The sequence below is a fragment of the Eublepharis macularius genome, chromosome 9 (genome assembly GCF_028583425.1).
Source record: "Eublepharis macularius isolate TG4126 chromosome 9, MPM_Emac_v1.0, whole genome shotgun sequence".
In the NCBI taxonomy this organism is placed as follows: Eukaryota; Metazoa; Chordata; class Lepidosauria; order Squamata; family Eublepharidae; genus Eublepharis; species Eublepharis macularius.
Window position 1 is genome coordinate 77,934,643 of NC_072798.1, and position 24,773 is coordinate 77,959,415.

The 24,773-nt window shown below is 42.3% G+C and overlaps 1 protein-coding gene across 1 annotated transcript in view; it reads left to right on the top strand.

The window, feature by feature from the left end:
• The first annotated feature begins 1,986 nt into the window (after positions 1-1,986).
• Positions 1,987-24,773, top strand: part of MET (MET proto-oncogene, receptor tyrosine kinase) — a 123,601-nt gene continuing 100,814 nt past the window's right edge. Inside the window, exon 1 of the mRNA XM_054988695.1 lies at positions 1,987-2,102. The gene's annotated coding sequence lies outside the window, so the exon portion shown is untranslated. The remainder of the gene's footprint in view (positions 2,103-24,773) is intronic.

The window sequence follows — 24,773 nt, forward strand, 5'->3', positions numbered from 1 at the left end:
GTACATCTATTGACTTTAAAAAATAAAAGCAAAGACCAGTATGTGAATAAATACGGAGTTTGAATCTCAAGGTCATCTGTAAGAATTAATGCTTATACAAAGAAAAATCATGCACGTGTGTTATATATGGATTGTACTACTGTAACATGTATACAGGGCGACCCACTTGCTACAGCAAACATATTAAACACAGCTTTTCCACAATACTACAGACCTATTCAGACATTACACTGAAGTGTACAGGAAATCTACCCTCACATGCTTAATAGGAATGCACAGTCCTACTGATATATGTGGTTGGTCACCACGTTGTGTGAACATGCATTAACCATGCACACAAAAATGCACACATTTACCATGCACATAAAACTTTGGGATGCATGAACGCAAATCCAGAAAATCCCGTGGTCAGTTTGCATATACTAAAACTGTAAGTAGATGGTAAATACATGTGCTGGCCCTGTTCATACAACCTGGTGAACACATGTATCAGGAGGATTGCAAGTAACGCATGCACCCATTATGCATGGTTGGTAGGCTCATGGTATGTGTCTGAAAAGGTCTTAAAAGTGCTGGGGAAAGCTGCAACTTTTCTATTCCTGTCTATCCTGCAGTTTTTAGAGGCACAGAGGCCAGAAAAAAGCAGCGGCAAACTTCCCTGGAAAGCCACAGTGGACTGTCGTTTCCCATGCACACCATCCACTTTAGTGATTCTTAACAGGGGCCATGTGGCACCTCATGAGACAATCTGCTAATCTTGGGGGCAGTCAGAACTGGGAGGGGCGTATGTGGATCATTCAAGATTTGAGTTAATTCCTTATCACTTTCATTGTCATCCTGCTCTCTTTGTCCCGAGTCTAAAATCCTTGATCCCCTCCCTTAAGTGGCACCCAGCAAAATGTGGCACACGTTAACAACTTGACTAATGGTTATCCCGCAAGGGTCTCATGGGATGTATGCCTGAAGCCCGTGTATCCTATGCAACCAATAAATAGTCCTATACAGGGCTTTTTTCTGGGAAAAGAGGTGATGGAACTCAGCTTCCAAAACCGCACAATGATGTCACTTTGGGTCAGCTGGAACAAGGGGGGAGTTTTTTAAAGTTTAAATCGCCAGCAGTGAAAATGGTCACATGGGTGGTGGCCCCGCCCCCTGATCTTCAGACAGAGGGGAGTTTAGATTGTCCTCTGTGCCACTGGAGGGCAATCTAAACTCCCCTCTGTCTGGAGATCTGGGGGTGGGGCCACCACCCATGTGACCATTTTCAAGAGGTGCAAGAACTCCGTTCTGCTGGGTTCCAGCTGAAAAAAAGCCCTGGTCCTATATAAATGAATTTTTTAAAAATCTGGACTGCTGTTTTATGTCCTTTTGGGGTAGGCACGGGAAGATGTCCCATACTTGGTATACCTTAATGTCTGAAAAGTTAGCCACCGGCCTGTATGCTTCTTCCCGACAAGGGGAAGTGTTCTCTGACTTCTGCCACGTTTGAACGGGCATTCCGTGTGCGGGGGTGAGCAGTCGCCGGCTGCTCTCAAGACAATGAGAGGCTCTTTAACAATAGCCGAGTGTGTGGCGGTTCCCGAGCTCCTGGGAAAGCGCCTTTCCCTCAGCGGGGGTTTGGCCCCGCGCTTTGGTGCCTGGAAGGAGAGGCAAGCGAGGAGGGCGGAATTGGCGGGAAGCGGCGCCTCTCGGAGCGCCCTGCGGGGAGGGGGCGGGAAGGGGCTCCACGTGTGGCGAGCCGAGGGCGCCGCGGAATGCGCCCGCCTTCCCGGCCCGCGCGTCCCCTCCCCGCCGGAGCCCGAGGCTCGTGCTCTGGTGAGTCACCGGCAGGTCAGGGCGGCCGCGCGGGAAGGGAGCGGCGCGAAGGGGCTCGCCGCTGGGAGACGCCGCGGGAGCGGGAGAGGGAGCGGAGCGGAGCGGCGGGGGGAGCGCGGCTGCCCGGCCAAGCCCAGTCAGCAAGTGCTCGCAGGCAGCGCCGGCGGAGTCTCCGCCTCCTTCCCTCCAGGTGGCTCCCTCGAAGGGGAGAAGGAGCGGCGCGTCCTCGCAAGCGGAGGCATCCAGATGCGGAGCGCCCGGCTGCGCCCTCGCCTCCCCCGAGCAAGGTACCGGGGAAGAATTCCGACCCAGAGCCCCAACGCGGGCCGGGGGAGGCGGGAGGGGACCCGAGCTGCAATGCACCAGCTGCCGGCTCGCTCTTTTGCGGCGCCTGGCTCAGCCCAATCCTATGCGCGGCTTCGGTGGGGTCGACTCGCGAGGAGGAGCGTGCAGAGCATGGCAGAGCCTTCGGGGTGGGCGCCGCTGGCGACTTTAGACCATTCTTATCCCAGCACCCGCTTTCAGTGCCAAAGAATAACAGTGGCGAGGCGAGCGCCTCTGAGCATGGGCAGAGTTACCGACCCCCTCCCCCCAAGGCTGCTTCTGCCAAAGGAGTAATGGGCAGGTTCGAACCCCGGCAGCTCCTGTCCGAGTTATCCCGAGGGAATCTGTATTTGAAATATTGTGCGACTGGGAACGTCCGCGGCTGTTTCCGTGGAGCAAGTGGTTGCTGCTGCCTTCCGCGCAGTAGGCTGTGGCTGTTGATTTCTAAGGAAACCGGTGGCTGGAATTTTTTTGGCCGCCTCTGCTCTGGAGAGCTGCCTGGACTCGGCTGGGATCTCGGTGCCAGGAATCAGTTCTGGATCATGTGCAGTGGCAGGACAGGAGGAGATCTCTCATCAGCAGGGGTAAATGGGTTTTTTCTCACCCCGTGTGAAAGCAGCTTTGTCTCTGCACAGCTGAGGCTAAAGGGTGGGGCTTCCAAATCAGGTGGGGTGGCAGCCAGGTAGGTTCTGGTTTTAGAACTTGACCATTAGAGATCTGTGCAGTTTTCCTTTCCCAGAACCTGTCTTAAATATATGCTTGTTGGTCGGAATACACCTATGGTGCAAAGCTAGGCAGGCTACTGATTTAACCAGGCTTAGACTGGAGTGACTCTGCATAGGATTGCACTGCTACAAGATTGCACTGCATAGGATTCCACTGCTGCAGTGGAATGCTATACAGTGGAGAGCTACTCCAGTCTAAGCTAACTGAAATGAAACACTCCTAATTAGCCAGATCTATGGTGAGTTCAGTCTGAATGAGGAGGTGGTAATTTAGCAGGTGTGGGGAATTTCTGACTGTCAAGGTTCAGCTTTGGAACATGCTGGTTAATAGTAAATGAGAATGCATCTGAGCATAAGCAGAATTAATTTCCACATCACCCGATAATCATGGTTTAGCCTCCACTTCTGTGGGGGCACAGCTTCCTACCAAGTTGAGGGCCCCCATACCTATTTCTAAAAATTGCCTGCAGTGTTTGGATTTTGTAGAGTCTGATGCAATGCTTTGTGAACGGTAGTGGAAGGGAACCTGCCGGACCTAAGCACGTGTAGTTTTCAGTGTGCTTTCTAGAGAGAAAGAGGAGGGAGGAAGAAGGAAGAGGAAAGAAGAGGACGTGCTGAGCTCTTGGGGGAGAAGCCAAATCCCTTTTTCTAAGAGATGATTGAAAAATGATCTTGAATGATTCAGGAGTGACTCTCCCCAGGAGGAGCGGGAGGCAACCAAGAGAGAGAAGGGACTGTAGGTTGCTTACAGAGAACTTTTGGCGATCCGTAATCTGACTCATCTTGACGGTAGCAGCAGCAGCTTTGGTGAAGAAAGCAGGCGAAGGAGTGCTTGATTCCACACATGCCCTTTCAGGCAGCCTTGCCCAGAGAGAGGCTTTTTCAGCCTGCCTTCAGGTGATTTCATCTCGGTTGTGGCTTGCTGAACCACCAGGGTTCCTGAAGCAGAGCGGTGCCTTCCTTCTTAGAAATGTAGTTTGGTAGTGGTTTTTGTGTGCGATCTGCTCCTAGCCTGGTATGTATAAAACCCTGAGGTGGGTGGGTGTGTGAGAGAGAAAGGAACTTTTATCTGCCTTTTATGGGAAGGACTTGAATTTGTTTCCTGTTTGCTGTATGGTTAGATGTCCAGAAACGTCCAGGTTTCATGCCAGTGATGATCTTGGAGCACAGACTACACCTGAATTCTATCAGTCAGACTTAAAACCGGTTTAAATATAAATTTATAGCTCCTAGACTTACAGGTATCTGTGATGATTCTGGGGCAATGCTCTTAATAGTGCATGTTCCGTGGCTTGCATCCAAAATCTTTACCCTGCCAAGCTACCATAGTTAAATTGATCTTTGGTTAAGAGTTCCCAGTGCCTCTGCAAAGAAACTTGGAGTCTAACAAGGCTCTGGCAAGAAATATTGTAAGACTGTCACAATTTATTAAGACCTATTTCAGTCTCGCAAGGCTTCTGCATATGTTGTTGAAATGTGTGCTGGTTTGCATTTCTCTGGCTTGTTTTAGCTGGTCTTTTGTTTCAGTAAACTATTATCAGACTTTTCAGGTAGAGGAACTCTCAGGACAGAAAGAAACACAAGACAAAGACTGGAATTTGATAAGCTTTAAGCATATACATGCTTGTGAATAATTCATAAAAGTTTAAAATCAAGAGAAAAGACCGTATCCTGAATTAGTGAGTGTGGAGTGATTAATGGCATTAAACATTTTTATCATGTGATGAAAGTTAATTTTAAAGGGAGGAAATTGCCATTAGACATATACACTCTATAGGATAATTAATATTTGGAAGCCCCATGAATAATATGTTCTGCGGGCAACTTGGTGTGTGCAATTTCATTTAAGTTTGCAATGCTTATTAAAGCCAAGGGCCTTTAAAAAAATACTTAAGTCTGTTGGCTAATGTGGTTTATGAAGCACAGTTACAAAATTAATGCTTACAAAAGGACGAGCTTTAGGTCACTTTATTGATCTCCACTGAATGCTGAGTTTGATTTTTATTTTTTAAATCTTGATTTATAATTAGTTGTAGCTAAACATTTCACAGCACAAACAGCAGTGGTATGTGCAAGAGAAGGACTCACAGCCCAAAGATGTGACCCTGAACAGAATTACTTGGAGAATAAGTTCCAGTGAAATCAATGCCAATTACTTCTAGATCTTACAATTATATTTTTGAAGGAGGTGGGGGATGAGGAACAAAGGAAAAAGACTAACGAGACCAATCTATATTATTACTAGTATAGAAATGACTAGGGGTGTGAGATTTGGTATGTTCCAAATATATATCTGGATAATGGCTAAATCGGCATTACCTGGGAATACCAAATCAAATGAGAGAATCCTGAATAAAATCAGGATATCAAGTACATTAATGCCGGATAAAATATATTCGGTTTTATCTGTCAAATGCATCTCAGCACGTTTAAAGCTGGCTGGCTACTTTCCAAGCTTTGTTTCAGGGGGAGTGAGTGGGTGCATGGCCAATCGATGTGCATTGAGATCACTTTTTCTGGTTGTTAGTTTCAAGATAAAAGTTGCTTGCTTTGCTGCTTGCTAATGTTTCTTCATATATTATTAAGAGTTGTTTTGTGGGGGGAGTTTCTTAAGCAATTGCTTACTGTTTATTCTTACTTCTTGTGGTGAGGGGGAATTGCTTAAGCAGTTGCTGGCTTGTTGGCTGTTTATTTACTTGTTGTAGTGTCCCTTGCTTCAGTGTGGTGTTAGTGAGATTCTCTGGTTCAATGTTGGTTACCTTGCTTCTGATCTGGTGAGATTCTCCAGTTTGACATTGGTTCAGGTGGTATTATCTGATTTGATATTGCTCATGTGGGATTATCTGCTTTGACATTGGTTCTCATGGGATTCTCTGGTTTGATATTTGTTCCCTTGCTTCATTTTGGTTCAGTACTATACACACTAAGATTTAATCTAAATGGTAGAAATTAATGTCATAGACCCATTGGTTCTTTTGTGTTTTGTCTCTGGTTTAATGTTGGTTTCCTTGCTTTAGTTGGGCATTGTTGGTTCAGCTGGCATTGGGAGTGGGGCTTGGGTTGGGACTGGCTTTTGGCCAGGGGTTGCCTTTGCTCTCGGAAGCCTTGGAAATGGGGTTGCCTTTGCTCTCGGAAGCCTTGAAAATGGGGTTGCCTTTGCTCTCGGAAGCCTTGGAAATGGGGTTGCCTTTGCTCTCGGAAGCCTTGGAAATGGGGTTGCCTTTGCTCTCGGAAGCCTTGGAAATGGGGTTGCCTTTGCTCTCGGAAGCCTTGGAAATGGGGTTGCCTTTGCTCTCGGAAGCCTTGGAAATGGGGTTGCCTTTGCTCTCGGAAGCCTTGCTCTTGGAAACCTTGGAAATGTTTCCCCCATAGGAAGCAATGGAGAGTGGCTGGTAGCAGCTTGTTCAGGGGTCCAGAGAATTGGACCCTGGGGTCCAGTCTTCTTGAAACTTGGGGGTCTTTAGTGAACACGAAAGAGTAGGCTCCCTGCAAATTTGGTGGCGTTTGCTTGAAAAATGCCCTCAGCACCCCCTCGGATAGTTTTCCCTATAGGGAATAATGGCCAAATATATGTGGAATTCTCTGAAAGCCCAAATCGAAATAGAGAATCTGACCCAGATATCAGGAATACTGAATGTTTATGGTATTCCTGATATTCAGATCCAGATTACACTGAATTTTTTTTTCTGCACACCCCTAGAAGTGACTATGTTTAATGTGTAACTGCTTATTGTAGTAAATAGATACAATGTAGTGTACATGTTGTATGGTTGGAGTTATTATTCAGTAATATTGTGTGCATGTTGTGGTTTGCATGATTTATATGATGTGTGTTTCAGCTGGTATTTACAAACGGCTTCCTGGTCCTTTTCTATTCTTTCTTCTGATACATTGGTAATAATGTGAAATATGTACATACTGGTGCAAGACAGAAAGTACAGAAATATATTTCAGTGTTGTTTTTTTATGAGTTGGTCCTGGGGTTTTGTTTAGCTTTGGTTGTGTGCTTGCTGATAATGATAAATCATTGGCTCTAATGGAATGCTCATTTCAAGTGGTCTGAGTTGGGTCAGAGTCCAGAGAAGGGTAAAATAGATACCATCGATTCTATTGGGACTTACAGTAAACTTGGGAAGTAAAATACATAGTTTGGGGATGCCTTAGGCACAAGCTCATCGAGGCATGTGAATGAGGCTATATCAACAACCATTGAGGATAATTACGCATGGCATGCCCTGTGTGTTAGAATGTGTGTTGTACCAGGTTCCCACAAAAGAATCCCTGTAAAGTAGGTGGAGATGTGGCAAACCCTTTCATCCAGGAATTTCTCCTCCTTCAACTCTGTCTGAGTTATATAGAAAATTTATATGCTGCCAATTCGGAGACCTCCTCAAGGCGGCCCATGACATAGAACAAGATGAAATTATAATACCATAAAAATAATTAAAATTGACCATCCATTAAAAATCCAGTGCATAATATGTAACAGTTCTCAGAGTAGAAGCAGATTGTAAAAACAATTTAAAAGATTATACCCTTGCTTAATGGGATTTATTTATTTATCTAAAACATCTCTATGCTGCCTTTCCATCTAGCTTTAGAGTTGCTAGTGAAGTGAACAATTACATACAGTTAAAACATATCCACAGGAAGGAGAGTCGGGGAGATATCTCTAGGGAGGAAATTCTTTAATTTGGGGGCCATGACCAACAAGGCCCTTTCTTGGGTTGCCACTCCTCTAGCCTCAGACAGCAAGGGTAATCAAAGAGAGCTCATGAAAATCATCGAAGTGGTTGTGTAGGTCCACATGGGAATAGGAAGTCTTTAAGGGATGTTGATCCTGGGCCTTATTAAACTTTAAAAGTCAATACCAGCACCTGAATGCTAATTGGTTAACCATTGTAGGTGCACAACAGGACTGGAATGATGTGATTCTGAGAGTTCAGCATTCTTCACCATCCTGTAGCTTCCAGCCACCTCTTCAAGGGTAGTCCCACACACAGCGCATTGGTTTAGAGTAATGTTGCCAGGGCATGTACAAGAGTGGCGAGATCTTTTTGCCCAGGAAAGGCTGCAGCTAGCTCACCAGATGAAGCTGGCAAAAAGCACCTCTGGCCACCACCACCACCAGCTTATCCAATAGGAGGACCACGTCCAGCTGCAGCCACAAGTTATGAGCTTGTACCTTTGGGGGAACATAACCCTATCCAGAATAGGAGATGCATCAATTCCTGGATCAATTCTTCTGCCCACCAGCACACCTCTGTTTTTCAGCTTATTAGCCCTTATTCATTCCCAAACTGCCTCTAGGCACTGGGTTCGTGCTTTCCACAGCCTCCCTGTCATCTGCTGGAAGTGTGAGATAGAGCTGAGTATTATCTGCATATTGGTGATAATCCAGCCCAAATCTCCAGATAACCTCCGCCAACAGTTTCATGTAGATGTTATAAAGCATGTGGCCAGAGAAGAGGGCTGCACCAAGGACACAGCAAAGAACAATAAAGATGGTCAGCGGGAAAGGGAGTTGTTTTATTCAAACGTACAGCCCCTATGTGTTTTGCAGATGCTTCTTTAGGAGGATCTATAAGAATGTTAATAGAAAATATTATACTATTAAAAATAGTTTAAAAGCTCATGAAAAGACAGTAAATTCTGAGCATGTGCAAAGTGTATGACTACATCCAGTACCACAAAAACCATGAAATATTACAGAAATAATACAGGTGCAATGCAAAAATTGACATCATATTGTTGTACACTATATTGTTTTAAGATCCACATCTCTATTTTTGCATTGCATCTGTATTATATTGGTAATATTACATGGTTTTTGTGGTACTGGATATGTTCATACACTCTGCACATGTTCAGGATTTTAATGTGTTTTTAAACTCTTGTTTTTAATATGATGATATTTTTCAGTTGATATAGATACTCCTGAAGTAGCATCAGCAAATGCATTGGGGAAGTATATTTGAATAAGCATAGGGAACAAAATAGAACCGTGCATGACACCATGGGCCAGGGACCAAGGGGATGAACAGCAGTCCCCCAGCACTGCCATCTGAAATCCACGTTCCAGGAATGTCTGAAACCACTGCAGAATAGTTCCTCCCAGTCCTAACTCCAAAAGGCAAGGATACCATGGTTGATGCTATCGAAAGCCACTGAGCAGTCCAGGAGAAACAACAAGGTCGCCCTCCCTCTAGCCGATCTCCTGGCGCAATCAAGGCTATTTCAGTTCCATAACCAGGCCTGAAACCAGATGGGAAAGGATCCAAGCAATCCATTTCATCCAGGAATCCTTGGAGTTGTCCCACCACCACTTGTTCAATCTTCTTGCTCAAGAATGAGACTGGACGGTAGTTACTCAGATATCTTAGGTCTGGAGTACATTTCTTTAAGAGAGATGCACCACCACTTGTTTCAAAGCAGGGATGACCATCCCCTCTCTCAAAGGGGCATTTACTGTCTCCTGGACCCAGTCAGCCAGCCCCCAGTACTTTTAAGCATGGGGCAAGGGTGATGAGCCTCAGGTTTCCTAGACTGCTGTCCCCATGTCTTGGAACTGTACTTGGAGAGAAAATAGCTGAGGGAAAAGATGAGCACCCTGTTGCAACCTGTTTCTTTTGCAGTTTAATTTTCTCTCCTGCTTTATGGGTCTTAATGTATGGGTTTATCTTTATCATGTCTCATTAGCCTTGCCTCCTCTCAGCTACAAATCTGGCCCACAGTAAAGTGGTGATGGCCCGTGGAAATAAGCCGATGGCGTGCAGGATGTGAAAGGACCGTATGAACAGCTATATGAACTTCCAGTATTTGTGAGAACAGTAACTATATTGCCCTTGAAAAAGCACTACGTGTGTGAAACGGATGCAGCCGACTGTCTGTAGGGCGTGGATACTTAATGAGTGTTCATTCATTCATACTTTGAAGAAATTATTTACGGACTGATACCGCTCTTTGCGGTCTTGAAGCTTTCACATCACCTCTACTTCTTCACCTCAAGGGAAGAGGCTTGCCAAGTGCTTGTGGACCATGACTATTGGATTCCTTTTGCATTTATTGTAAAATTATTTGGACATTTATTGTAAAATTACTTGGACATTTGTTGTCCTAATATCGACTTCTGTGCATATGTAAGACGTGTTCATTTTGAATGTATTGCAGTGTTCATGATTATGGTCAATATATAGAGCGCTGTTTGCACTGTGAATTTGTTGACTGTCTGGTTTAATCCTACTAGGGAGTTGTTTTGAGCTGCTTTCAGGCTTATTCCCTGTGATTTACCCTTTGTTCCTGTTCCACAGTATTCTATGACATCATGATCATGCTACGTAACAAGGTTATTCACCCAGAGTGCGAGGTGGCACATTAAAACAGGGTTTGACAAATCCCAGGCACCAGGTTGTCACGGCACCTAGAAATTTCATTGCGGCACCTATCAATTTTAGCAGTGATTTTAATGTAGTGTGTCTTGGCAGTCCTCTGAGGAAGAACAAAGCTTAGTTACCATTTCACATCAGAATGTGTTTTGTACGATATAAAAATGCAGGTACATGAAGTTCTTGTAATAGCTTATTTGTATGTTAACTTTACACCATTCACTGGTGCTAGATTAACCCATTTCTTAACCAGTTTTTTTTCTATAACAGCTCCAATATTCAAATAAAGGGAGTTTTTTAAAGCAAAAATGAAGGTACATGAAATTGGGGTGCAAGTTTTTGTTGTTAGGAGAGCCAGGTTTGCCTCTGTATTTATTTATATACAACACCACTTTTATCATAGCATGACTAAAATGATAGGAAACCATGAAAAGTTTAGGATTAGATTTTGTGGAAGCAATAATTAGAAAATATGGCTGAAAGCTGAACCTGGCACCTAGAGCCAAGGAAAATTGGTTAAGGCCTACATTAAAAGACCCTCTTTTGCTTTTAATATGGGGCATATATTAAAGTGTGCTGTAGCATGGATGGACCTGCAGTGAAGTCAGTATGGTACTAACCACTTGTTAATCTCATCCCCCTATCCTACATACTTCAGAATTTTTTTTTAATGGTGGCCTCTTTAAAATAGTGCTAAATGCTTAGCAGAAAAAATTCAACAGCAGTTATAGAGCTCAAGAAAAACCTATCTGGAGATGCAGGAAAACCTATTTTTATTACATTTCTTGTATTTACACAGTGGCTTAACTCTGGTTTTTGATTTTAGTGCAAAATAGCTCAGTGGAAACTTTGAGGTTAGGCAGCAGCCTTTTAGTATAGGTTGTTAATGGTTTTGTAGTTGCCACATGGTGAGAACAACATAGACCTTGATCACATGAGTGTTCCATAAATTTGTGTGTCTCTGGCTCCTGGACATTCAGCAAGACCACAGAGCAAATTGGTTCGGCAAATACTTTGCAGTCAGTATACAATAGGCTGCCTGTGATCACAACGAGGAATCCTAATGTTACAACTTGTGACTACTGTGGCATCTCTACACAGCCAAGTGCATATGCGGCTTATATTGCATGGCATGCAAAAACACCACAATGGTGTAAAATTGTGTGAGGTAGACTTTCCTTTGAATTAGAATACTGGCAGAAGAGAAGGTGTATTGATCAGAAAATGCAATTCAGTGAAGGAGTTTCTTCTACCAGCTGATAAATATATGAAACATTCAGTATGTTTTTAAAAAACAGCATTCTGGTCTTGGCTGTCTCTTTGCACAGCTTTCCAGAGAACGACACAAAAATACCTGGGTGTTTCTCTTGGTTGGAGAGACGTTGTCCTGTGATTTTATTTCCCCCTTTCTGGAAAGGAATGTTATGGTAGCCAAGAAGGAGTGGCTGGTGGTGCAGCAAATGCTTCCTTGTGTTACCGTGCGATCCTAAACAAACATACAGCCGTTGATATCAATTAGTTTAGAAGAGTGTTAGTCTGTTTAGGATTGCATAATTAGATTAACAAGTGAATGACTCATCATGCCTCTGGGGTATACTTCCGATGCTGTACGTAACTAGTCAGCAACTAGTTGTGAAGGAGACTTCAAAGAGAAGCAAATGATGGTGAATCAGATTTCTGTCCGTTTTCTAGAGCGGACTGCTATTTCCCTGTGTCTTCCATGTATCTCTCATTCCTGTAGTAGCAATTTGGGGTGTTCCTTATGGGATTAAATTTGCTGGATGGCTTTTTGTTGCTGATGCCTACTGTACATCATGTGTATCTACAACATTTACCATGAATAGTAGGACATAAATATTTCCCCCATAATCTTATTTATACTGTGGAGCTCAGATCTTTAGTGAACTGCTGCCGCAATGGTGCTCTCCTTCACCAGCACTCTAGTAGCTGAAGTAGTCAAATGTAAATTCATTTTGAGACTAAGTGCAGGCAATTCTAACCTTTCTGAAGTGTGTGGCCAGGCCAGTTTGCCTGATGAACTCTGGGCCAAGCTACAAGTGACGAATTACACTTGAATGGCAAGTGAAGAGACTCACGTATATTCCTCCCTGTTCACTTGCACTCCACTTGCACTCCACTCGATTGCATAGTGGAGTGCAAGTGAACAGGGAGGAATACATGTGAGTCTCTTCACTTGCCATTCAAGTGTAATTCGTCACTTGTAGCTTGGCCCTCTGTCCCTTATTGCAACTTCAGTTTCATAATCATGATCAGCTGCTATTTTGACAGAGGTGTTTTATCAAGCTTTCCTGACCAAGACTCTACTGAGAGACAGGATCTGGAAAATATCATTCGCGTTTTTGTAGCTTTCAGGCTTGAGACATGTAATGTACTCTATCTGGGGCAGTCTTTGATGACTTTGGGTGCTCATATTTTCACTAGGATGACTTTCTGTGTTGGTATAACACTGATGCCGCTAAGGTTGTCCAGGCTTGTCCAAGTGGGTTTTGGAGCCCACTTCAAAGGGTTTTTTTTCCATTTTAAAGCCTCGTACATATTGTTGCTGTCTATCTTTTATTTTATTTATGTTATTTATAGTCCGTCTTTCTCACTGAGACTCAAGGCAGATTGCACAGTGTGAGATTAGTACAGTCAATTTCAAGGACATTTCCATAAACAATGCCATAGGGTAAATAAATACAATTTTACAAAGCCAAAACATTAGCAAGAATCCAATACAGAGTTGAAGAAATGCTGAAAACAGAACATGAGCAATTCTAGGGCTGATGTTAGGCCACATGAAGCACAAGTAGCTCATAGGAACACATATTTAAGACAACAGGTAGTACGTAAGGCAACATAGTCGTGAAGTCTATGGTCCTTAACTCGTTAGCGAAATATCTGAGAGCCCCTCCCTACAATACAAAAGCCTTTTTGAATAATTTGGTTTTGCATCGTTTGCAGAAAGCTAGGAGAGAATTCATGTCTCTTTAGAAGCAGTCATGTCCTTTGAGATCAGTCTTGGAGGCCCTTCTATCAGTCTTGCCACATAATGTGTTGTCTGTGGATGTAGAACTAGGACTTCTTGGGTAATTGCATGGAATTTTTGAAATTCCCTACCGAAGTACTCCTATTCAGGCATATCTTTGGAGTAGAAACTGGTAACAAATGTACTTCTTGAGAAGACATTTGGTCTCCCTTCTGTCTGGTGATGTAAGATTCTCTGGCTTTCTGCTTGCTTTATATGTTTTAATTTGCATGAAATGAACCTCTTTTGTTCGGCAGAAAAAAAGCAGAAAATGGGTGTTATAAATAAATCTCGTACTAGTTATAGTGTGCCATCTGCAAGTAGTGCTTGCTGACATCTTAAACAAATATAGGTAATTCTCATCCAAACTCAGCGTTTCCATTGGGTCAGAGTCTTTCTCTTAAGGAGCCCTGTGTTTTCCTTAGTAATTATTTTAAAAGTCTTTATAATTCATACATAACAGCTGACACAAGCATGTTCGCAGAAACCTTTTTAAAACCAATTTCTTCACCCAAGGGAGTTGCTGTGTAGATGACACTTTAAAGACAAGAATAATTAAGTGACCTTTCTCCTCTTTTTTCCCTATAGAACACATGAGCAGTTCTACATTGAACTGTTTAAAATCCAAGGATACTCATTAGTCTGAGAACCTTTAAACTCGCAGCGTTTTCTTGTTTCAGATACCTTTTAGGAAATCAAATTAACATTGCAATCTAATTTCGAAAGGTAACCTTCTGAAGAACACATGTGCAAACTTGTTTCCTTTAGTGTTAACAAATCTTTGGAATGATCAGGCTGTTTGTCTCCAGGAAGACCTTGTATTGTACAGGATAATGGTTATTCTTGCTATACTAAAAATCACGAATACTTGAGATTGTAGGACATGGATGTAACCCTCTGTCCATGGATATGCATTGATATATATTATATATGGAGAGCCATGACAATTTTGTATGTTCTTCTTTTACTTTAAAGCCAATGAGAACCATTGATTTCCTTGGCTTATTGATTATAAAGAACTGGTTATAGTAAAAATCTGAGCTGTACTATGGAAGTGGTAACACAGTCTTTGTATTATGACATTTGTATATAGTATTGCAAGATACCATAATGGAAGACAGTGCCAGAGAATGGGTGTCAAACACTTAATGTTTTTTATTCTAGAGAAATGAGAGGAGATCTAGAAATATAATATTCAAAGTATTGATTTGTGCATTTTAAAATATGAATACTTGCACTGGCCTATTAAAGTTATTGGGGAATCTGCAGCGGTATTTGTTGGTTTGAATCATTGTTAAAAAAAAGCACTTCCTACGAAGTATCTTCAATGGAATGCCCAGTATTTGGAGTCAAGGCCAGTCCCTTGCACATGGCTATATATTGTGTCCGAAAGGGCTTTGAATGTGATAAGCGGCACCTTGAGTTAAATCCAAAAGTAAATCAGTAGCTAGTGCATTGTTTCATTGTATTATGTATTATACAATCAGCAAAAGAGCACCAGCTAAAGCTTCTGAATTGTCATAGAGAGTAGCCTCATGTAGAGTGTGCTATGAATCCGACCTAGTGGTTATGGAGTCATGAACTGCTTTGGAAATGCTGAGTCTAGAAGAAAGGACAGTTTATTAACCAAATGCACTTGCTATAGTTATACTTTTTAAAAAAATAATCTCTCTAAGAATCTTTGTATATTCAGAAGATGTTAGTTCAGGCCATCAAAAACAGGAATGTCAATCACCGGTAGAACATCCGCTGTACTGACCAGTAAATCCCTGTCTGCATTCAGTTTCAGCTTGTTATCCTCTACACCTCCGCATCTAAACACCGATTTAAGACAGAAACAGTCATGTTTGGTAGCCCAATTAATGAAACGTGTGGCTAGAGGACACATGAGCACATGAAGCTGCCTTCATGAAGCTTCAAGGTCAGCATTGTCTGCCCTGACTGATAGCAGCTCCCTGGGGTCTCAGGTACAGGTCTTTGACACCCCCTGATCCTATTCACTGGAGATGCCAGAGACTGAATCCAGACCCAAATGCCATGCACACTCTGTCATTGAGCTACAGCCCTTCCCAGCCTCAAAGATCTTATTGATCTTATTTAATGGCTTGATGTAAATGGTGACAGAAAGAAACAGAAAGGTACGTTATAGTGTAAGGTAACTGATTCTGCAACTCCGATGACAACTGTCTATGCCCCATCAGACAAAAAAGACACATAACATCTGTAGCCCCATCCCCTTTTCCAAATGCCGTAATAAAATGGAGTGGACCACAGTATTAAAGGGTGCTGATAGATTTAATAAAGTCAGCGAACGTTATAACATACGTACGTACATCCATCCATCCATCATTGGTGATCTAATTCAGTGCAACTAATGCTGTCTATGTCCCATAATGTAACCCAGCCTGAAATCTGATTGAATAGGTTAGGGCTAAAAGTGTCATTAAGTTAGGCCTGGAATTGCTCTGAGACCAGCTTCTTAGCTATCTTTCACTACATTGGTAAGTTTGACAAAAGTCTGTAATTGGCCTAATCCTTGTTCTGGGAAAATTTTCTTTTTTTTTGGAAGGTCTTGCAGTTTTGCCTCCTTGATGGTTTTAGGAAAATTCCATTTTACCAAAAAGTTGCTAACAATCCTAGTCGAAGGAATCCCGATGTTAACTTTGCAAGATTTAAATTGCCCAGGCTCAGTGTGGCAAGTAGATAGCCTTCAAAACTCCCAAGAGAGTGCTGTGCGAAACTATCCAAAGCAAAGCATTGGATGTACCTTAAAAGGGGTGTCCAACTCATTATGAATGATGGAGCTTTTATTAGCTAGCTAGGAAAACAGTCTAGAACCATCCTAATTAGTTTTGGTGAGTGAGAGTCAAATGACAGAATGCTTATGTACAAGACATGGAGTTTGTGCATTGCTTAATTACTCATGTAGAGGTGTTGCAAATGCTTATTTGAAATCGCCAAAGTTCTTTGGTGAATTTTCCCTATAGAAATCTGCTTCTATCAATGTTGAAGAAATCCCTATCCTAAATATTTGGATGTGCTTTTCTTCTTCCTGTGTACCCCACTAATCTGTAGGCCTGTTCACATGTTACAGTGAATACACATTCATATACATGTGTACATCTCTTTGTAACAAAGAGCAACCCATTGTGTGTTCACTTTGCAGTTGAAACTGGTGACCAGTACCTGAATGTATACAACTCTTTTTGATTTTGCTACCACAGACTAACACGGCTAACTTCTCTACAAGGATTGTGTCACTCATTCAGCTGTCCATGCATTGAATGTAACATGAGAATTGCTCAATCTGTTTTTAAAAAATCACGTGAACACTGTACATGAATTGTATTAACTGTAACTTGTGAACTGTGTTACTGTGGAGGGTTGTTGTTGTTTTTTTGCTTGAATGGTGGCTTCTAGAGAGAGCAAATACTTAAGAACAATATATTGTAGGCTAGTTCTTGCATCTTATCTTTCACTTAGATATGAATCCTACCAACATTTGAATGCTTCTTTACAGATCTTTTTAACTTAATGTTGGAAGTGCCACTTTAAAATCTCATATGAAATTAAGTTGCGGCTAGGATTTTATTTAGGTCACTCTAGTTCCTTCATAGGAATGTCTCCTTAGCGCAACAGCACCAATCTGCTTAAACATGCCTTGGTTGCATTTTTCTTCAGATAAGTTAATTTCAGCTCTATAAATTAAAAAAAATTAAGCCTAGCAACTAAATATGTGACATTTATTGAAATTCATTCTTTACCATTGAGCTCATTGCTTTCAGAAATATTGAAAATACTAAGGGAATTGCAGATGCAATTTGATTAAATCTGCAGTTGTTACTATTTGCCTTCTGGGAATTGATTTCCCCCCCCCCCTCCCCTGAGCTTTGTACTGATTGAGAGTGTGTGCTGAGTTGAATAGGTTATATCCCCTCCTTGCAAGTTTGAACAAGCTCTGAAATGCATGGGCAGCCTAGTAGAGTTCTGGCCTGGTGTAATGTTCATATTTACTTAGAGCTGTTTGTCTGAAAAGGCATGATGACACATCTTTATGTTCCTTTGTATGAAGGGGAAAAAATACCTTCTTATTGTAGACATTTCCTGTTTTCTGTATACACTGTTGCTTGAACCAAACCTTTCTTCCGAAGCGTATTAACAATTCTGAATCTCAGAGTGGCTAAATGACAAATTCAAGACTAGCTTCGCATGACAAATGTCAGCCCCTCCAACTTTATTTTGGCTTCACTCTCCCTCTTCCATGGCTTGTCAGTCTCCCTGAAGTTTCCTTTAGGTGCACAGATATTCCTGCAGTCTTGCTGTTTCATTCCCCCCTGCACCTCTTATTTGAACCCCGACACCTCTTATTACATCAGGCCACCATTAGCCTTTTTCTTCCTTATAGCATCAGAACCTTTATTCTTCCTTTGTCCTTGCATTTTCTCAATAGCAGATGCATAGGTAGCAAGATGGCCACAGGTGAAGGAATGCTTCTTTTGTTTTCTGCTGAATTTGTTTGCTGCCTTAGGAGCATTTACCTGACGCCTGGCTTACTAGTGATCGAACAGAATGGTTTCAGGAATGGTGAAACTGACGTCAGCTTTTTGACCATCTTTGATAAAGAACTGAAACGAGACCTATAGCGAACCAGTCAGCCCGTTAGATGGTTTCCTTTCCATCCTGCACACCTTGACCTACAATTGGCATTGATGGACTTTATGCATCTTATATCAAGAATTGTTTACAAAAAGCAATATTGAATGTTGTTAAATGCCTGTTCATCAATTGCATTGAACGCACTAGCACTTTATGTATAGGTCTGAAGGTGGGGAGATTGCATGTAATGGTATGTTGATGGTAAATTGTGCACAGATGAAATAAGAACAAGTTAATTATTTCCTAATTGTTGTAGTAGTACCTTATTTCGTTAGAACATCACGATACTTTGATACAAATTGGCTAAGAATAGCTTCCTGAGGGGCCACCTAATTTTAAATGGATCCTAAACATTTTGACGTAACCCTTGGAGAAGGCAACTGCATTTGTAGCCCATGTTTGGTGTTGGCCCAGGTCCCTTTTCATGCAAACTGAAAAGTCCTGATCATGCTGTACTTCCCCTAGGTTAAGTTTATTATTAAAATAACACTGAGATAGAAAATTGGGAGGCAAGAAAGCGATCCCATCTCCACCCTGAATTGGGCTGCCTGAAGCAACTGCTTCATGTTGCTTCATGATAAGGCTGGCCCCGATAGAGAGCTGCCATGCAGTGTCATAACAATAGCCTAGATCTTCCTCTTTCCCGAAAAACAACATTTGAACTACATTCAAATGCAAAAAAAATCCAACCCATGTCCTCACAGTGTTGACGCTAAGCACTAATCGATTAAGAGGGCATTTTGTTTTCTTTGACAGTAGTTTTGGCTGTGGTCAGCAAGCTTTTTTTTTTTTAATTAAAAAAAAAGCTCACAAGGAAATCCTTTCATTTTGGTTGATGTACAGATCAGTTGTATTTGCGAAAAATATTTTTATGGGCTTTGGCCTGTAAACCTACGCTTATTTTAAACACGTTTTGTTTTTAACTAGAGAATCTGCTGATCATGTGTATTCTGTACAGCACGGATTCTGTACAGCACTGCACCACAACAGCAAAGCTACAAGTAGACTTGCCAAATGCTTTTTTCTTTTTGTCCCTTGCTCCAAAACATGACAGTTCTGTAGAACGTAATGGATGTCTCTTATTACAGAGCATCCCAGTTGTTTCTGAAATTTCCATCTGGCAACCATTCTGAAAGGTGGCAGTGGATGAATGCATGTCAGAAACTGATGGATTACTTTTTCTGAATGTCTTAAGTCTGAATAATAGCCCACAAGACAATTCTTTTTTCCCTAAGAAATTCCAAAGAATGACTTTTGATTTTAATACAAATATTAATGTCACCTCTCTTGATAGTTTTTCTCCTTGCTCATTTCCAAAATAAATGTTTTCTTTTTTAAAAAAAAATGAAGTTTCAGCAACTGCTTCGTTGTTACTTTGTTTCGAAGGGATCTGAAGTATGCCGAATTCTGTTCTCTGAAGAATGCATATTTGAACCTCTTCTGATAAGATTGTTACGATGCTTTCAGACAAGGATTCTTTCATTTCATTAAGACTGGCGCTTTTTTGCTTTAGGTGCTAGGAAGATTAGAGCAAAGGAATTAGCCATTGACTCGATGTGATTGATCTTAGAAGGTTTTATTAATTTTAAAGTCTTTTAGCAGGGTGTTTTATGTGGTTCTGAAGTGTTTGATCACTTGACTATTTGATAATGTATTATTTTGATATTTGAGAGTGTTTTGATATTGTGAAGGCCAATGGCCATATGCAATAAAACAAATCTAATGCTATATTTGAACCTCTTAATTATCCAGACTGTGTGTAGCTGCTAGCTAGTCCTCTCTGGCAGCAAGACCTATGCAAACCGAATTCCTTTTTGTTATGGTCTTCTGAACACCCAGATGCTTTTCTGCCTCACAGGCTAGCTATATTAAAGTTGACAGTAAATGTTTGGTAACATTTTTGTGCTTATAAAAGACAGTGTCTGTATGCCTTTGAAATAATACCTGTGCTTTGAAAACAGGGAAACTTTTTTTCATTAATATTAATTGCACAAAAAAGTTTATGCCATGATTGCAGAACTGAATACTACACCAACTTGTAGGGTTTTAAACCACCTAAACAACTAGCCTACCAACCCACCCACGTCCAGTCTTGCCCTTGCCCACCACTGGAGAGCTTCTCCAGCAAAACTGAATTCTGTATCTCTTTCCCCCCACCCCCAAATTAGGCTGTGGGATGACTGGAATAATTTCAAAGTCTCTGTCAGTACTATCAGCTCCATATTCTACTTCACATCCAACTAAGAATAGAAACTTTCATAAAGTGCCTGATGTAGTACAAATGTGGGGAGAGAGTTTATATTCAGAAAAGGGATAGAGAATTGACTTTCATTAGCTGTTTATTGTCTGATTTGGAAATGCAGGGGTTGTGTGGAAGCGTGTTGTATATAAGGTGTTGGGGAAAGAAATGAGATTGCTCAACCACGAGTAACTTGATCCTGATATAGGTAATTACTACAATGACTGGCAAGATTAAAACATCTTTATCTTGGTTTTGTGACCCACTCTGTAGGAAGATATTTTATGGGAGTCATGACAAGTCTGTGAGTCAGATTAGAATGACTTGATTTTGGTATCTGTAGATCTCTTCATTAGCTGTTCATGGACATTCTGATTTTGTCAGCTTGCAGGCCCCTGTTTGTTCTGCCAAACAGCAAAGTTGGCAATGTGACATTTCATTGTGACGTGAACAAGTAAAGCTAGCTACTTGTGAATCTGTGTAAAGAAAGACAGAAGCAGAATCTTAAACTGTAGTCATAAACTATGCTTGTCAGTTGTTCCATGGTGTGTTTGTTAAAGAACAGATCCACCTTTATGTAGCCTAATGCTTTTCAAATTATGAATGCAAGACTAGTTTGAATGTCAGTTCTCTTATTTACTTCTGAACACAGTTAGGGGAATGGCAGAGTAGCTTACAGCATCGTTCCCTCCTCTTCCATAAACTCCTCACAACAAGAGCCAGTTTGGTGTAGTGGTTAAGAGCGGTGGGACTCTAATCTGGAGAACCGGGTTTGATTCCCCACTCCTCCACTTGAAGCCAGCTGGGTGACCTTGGGGCAGTCACAGCTCTCTCGGAGCTCTCTCAGCCCCACCCATCTCACAGTGTCTTTGTTGTGGGGATAACGATAACATACTTTGTAAACTGCTCTGAGTGGGTGTTAAGTCATCCTGAAGGGTGGTATATAAATTGAATGTTATTATTATTATTGACAAGAATCCAATCTGATAAGTTAGGTTAAAGTGACTGGCCCAAGGGTACCAGCAAGCTTCCATGGTAGAGTGGGGATTTGAACCTGGGTCTCCTAGATGTGACTAATTACTGTATCACACTGACATGAACTCTGTATCTTATCATATATTTTTAAACATTTGCAGTGTGAAGTTCAACCAGTCATTAAACCAATCATTCATATAGGCCTGTAGTGAAAGATTTTGGAGGGTTATTTTAAAATCATGATGTGATTCTTCACCATTTTCTTCCTGGTCCATGCGTGACGACATTTTGCATAGTCTCTTCTGGTTTTCCCTTTACAATCTCCTCTCAGATCGCTTCCTTTAAATACCTGTAGAAGTTCATTAGAAGTACAGCTTTGACTCTTATTCATGTAATTGTGTCTCTGAGTTGGGCTACATAGGTCAAGCAGATAGTCAAACAACCGGGATAGTTTAATATAAGCACTCTCAACAGCTGTACCTGGATATAGGGTCTGTACCTGGTATTCTTGGCATTTCAGCAGTGTCCCCTTGTTGGACTCAGAGGTGGGTGGGGAGATCAGACACCGAATCATTTCTAATTTCGACTGTGGATAACTCAGCTAATCATATGTTCCTGGACCAAGGTGCAATGTTGACAATTTGAAATTATCAGTATGGGAGTTTATTTTGTGGAGTTCCATAGAGTTCTATACTGGCTGCTACGCTGTTCGTTCTTTATGTGAAGCCCTAAAGTGAGATTGTTCTCCATGTTGGGGATGAGTTCATCAATATGCTGATGACACACAGTTCGATATATCTCTTTAATCCATTGTATTGAACAGCCCACCACCGTTCAGTGGTTCCTTCTCAGCATGCCCGTTGGGCACCTCATAATGACAGGTTATATTCTGCCATCCTGGCATGGCCAGGCAGCCCCTTGTCACCTGGGTCAAAGCTTGTAACAGCCAGTCCAGGAGTGCACCAGATCCCCTAAGGGGACCACAAAAGAAGTGAGGTGTGCTGCAATCCTAACCCCAGTGGATCCAGCCCAATGCATCAAAACTCCCACAAGAGGAGGACCCACCAGGGTTGACTCCTGCCAACGCTCCACCGGCTGCTGAGTTGGGGCCCTCCCAGGTGGTCTCATAACCCTGGTGCCTGGAGGAAGGTGAAAACATCCCAGGGCCCTGGCCAATCTAGCCCTATAAGGGAAAAATTCTTTCCTGGCTCCCATAAGGTGATTGACACAAATGCCCTGGGCAGCCGAGCGGAGCACCGGCCTTCATGTGACGATGCATTCCCAGTCTGCCAAGTGCAGTGCCACCTCCAGCACTGTGCCCGCTTGCCAGTCAGCCTGTCACCAGGGACAACCTTGCCTGCAATCAGAACACAAAGATGCTTCAGCACCAGATTGGCTCAGTATGTATCCCCTCTCCGTTCTCGAGGCCTGTGGCCCATTGGATTGTATGCGAGATGCAGGCAGCTCCTGCTTCCTCCACACTGGTGGTTGCTCTGACCTGACAGCATAGGGCCTGACCCCTTGCGGGGAACCCAGCAGCTTCCCACTCCACCCTCAGCACAGTGATGACTAGACCTGGTAAAGGGCGCTCTGACAACGTGCCTGCTCAATGGTTAGGACTGTTCCAAAAAGCTTTCCCCGCTCTCCTTTCCCAGTTCAAAACAAACAGCCCTCATGATCCAACCATGGTTACAGTGAACAAAGTAGCTACATACGTGCATACATACATTACATACATTCATACACACACTCCTCCGAGCATGCAGATTAAGTAGTCGCTTTGCTTCACCCAATAGCCTACATTTACAAAGCTCTATACTGATATTAACATTTTGTCTCCATTTTGGTTATGGTTTGAAACAACCACCTTGACACCTTCTTTGAGAAATATGCATTAGATGTAAATAAGTACCAGAAATGAAAGTAAGACACAAAGAGACAAATGTTTTTGCTGTGACCATTTCTTCTAGTTCATTGTACTTCTTGCACATTTCTAGGAATCTCCCACCCCACCCCGACCCCAGTTCCCTTAATTTCAGCAAGGAAATTACCTCAGAGATATTTGGGGGGGGGGAATGGTGGAGGGGTTAGTTCCACAAAGGTCAACAACAGCGAGGACGATTTCTGTCTAGAGATAGTGTTAATGCCACCTCCTTGCTTTAAATTCATTTAATCTGCCACACTCTATTGTATCTGGCTATTTATGCTGTCATTTTGTCATTATATATATCTAATTTACTGCATTGCAAATACTCAAACTGCTTTGAACAGTTTCCTTGTAGATCTTTGATGGAGGGAGGCAGGCAGGCCTTGAGAATAATAGATACATGAAAGTGCCACATTTAACTGCATTTAGACACCACCTACAACCACAGTTCGGGGTTTGTGTGTGTGGAATGCACACAAACCTGGCTACATATTTTGCGTCTCACACCAAAAATCCCATTTGAGCACTGATTATGGTTACCCCTGAAATATGAATGTGTGCCAATGGGTTAACTGGGGTCAGTTTTCCTTCCACCACATTAAACAAGTTCCTTAATCAAGCTTAAAATCCAGTCTTAAGATCCTGGTTAGTGAGGAGAAAACTAACTCTGGTTAACCCATGTGCCTATATTACAGGTACTCAGAATTAGTGTTTAACCATAATTCTTGATGCAAGAAAGGGGAAGGAGCAAGAGGGAAGGTAACAAGCTTGATTTGGGCACCTTTGCCTTTACTACAAGGTGCAGGAGATGTCTGCAGCCTGCATGAATTACATTGGTGCTCACCCAGCGTACTCTAAATCCTGTCCTAAGTAGAGATGGGCATGAAACAGAAAAAAACCGAACCATGTGGTTCGTGGTTCGTCAAATTTCATGAACCACGAACTTTCACGAACCTGCCCCTGGTTTGCGAACCAGTTCGTTTGGTTCGTGAAAACGTCACATCCAGGTCAGAAAATAATCACTTCCGAGTCAGCAGAAGGTCACTTCCAGACCAGCAGAAGTTCACTTTTGGGTCAGCAGAAGGTCTGCGGGAAGTCCATCCCCTGTTGCCTAGGAAACTGATTGATTGGCTCCTGGCTGTCTACAGTGACGAACCAAAAAACGAACCAAATGAACCAGCCTAAAACTTTGTGGTAGTTCGTCAGAAATGGGATCTGACAAACCGTGGTTCGTGAACCACAAACCTGCCTGGTTCGTGCTTAATTTTGGTTCGTATTTCAGTTCGTGCCCATCTCTAGTCCTAAGTGGCAGGCTGAAAAACAAGTCTGCTGAGTGAAGGTAGAAAAAATTTTTTAGAGGCCCACTTATTTTTTAGAGGCCCACAAACTGGCCTTTTCAAAAGCTGCACATGACTAAGTATGATCCTTGACCACTGTTATTTCTGTATCTCCAAAAGATTTCTTCACCTATTAGATGACCTTCCTGCTAGGATTTGTTTAAGGATGCACCTACCAGCACTGATCCTCTCTCAAAATGCATCTTGTAAAGCATTTTCTACAGATAAGTTAAACCAATGTAAACCAAAGGTTGACAATGAAAATGCCATTCTTTCTTCCAAAGTCTTTGGAATGGTAAATAAATGCACAGTGATTAGATACTTTATAGTCCTGCCAAACATGCAGGGCTGTTAGCAAGGCT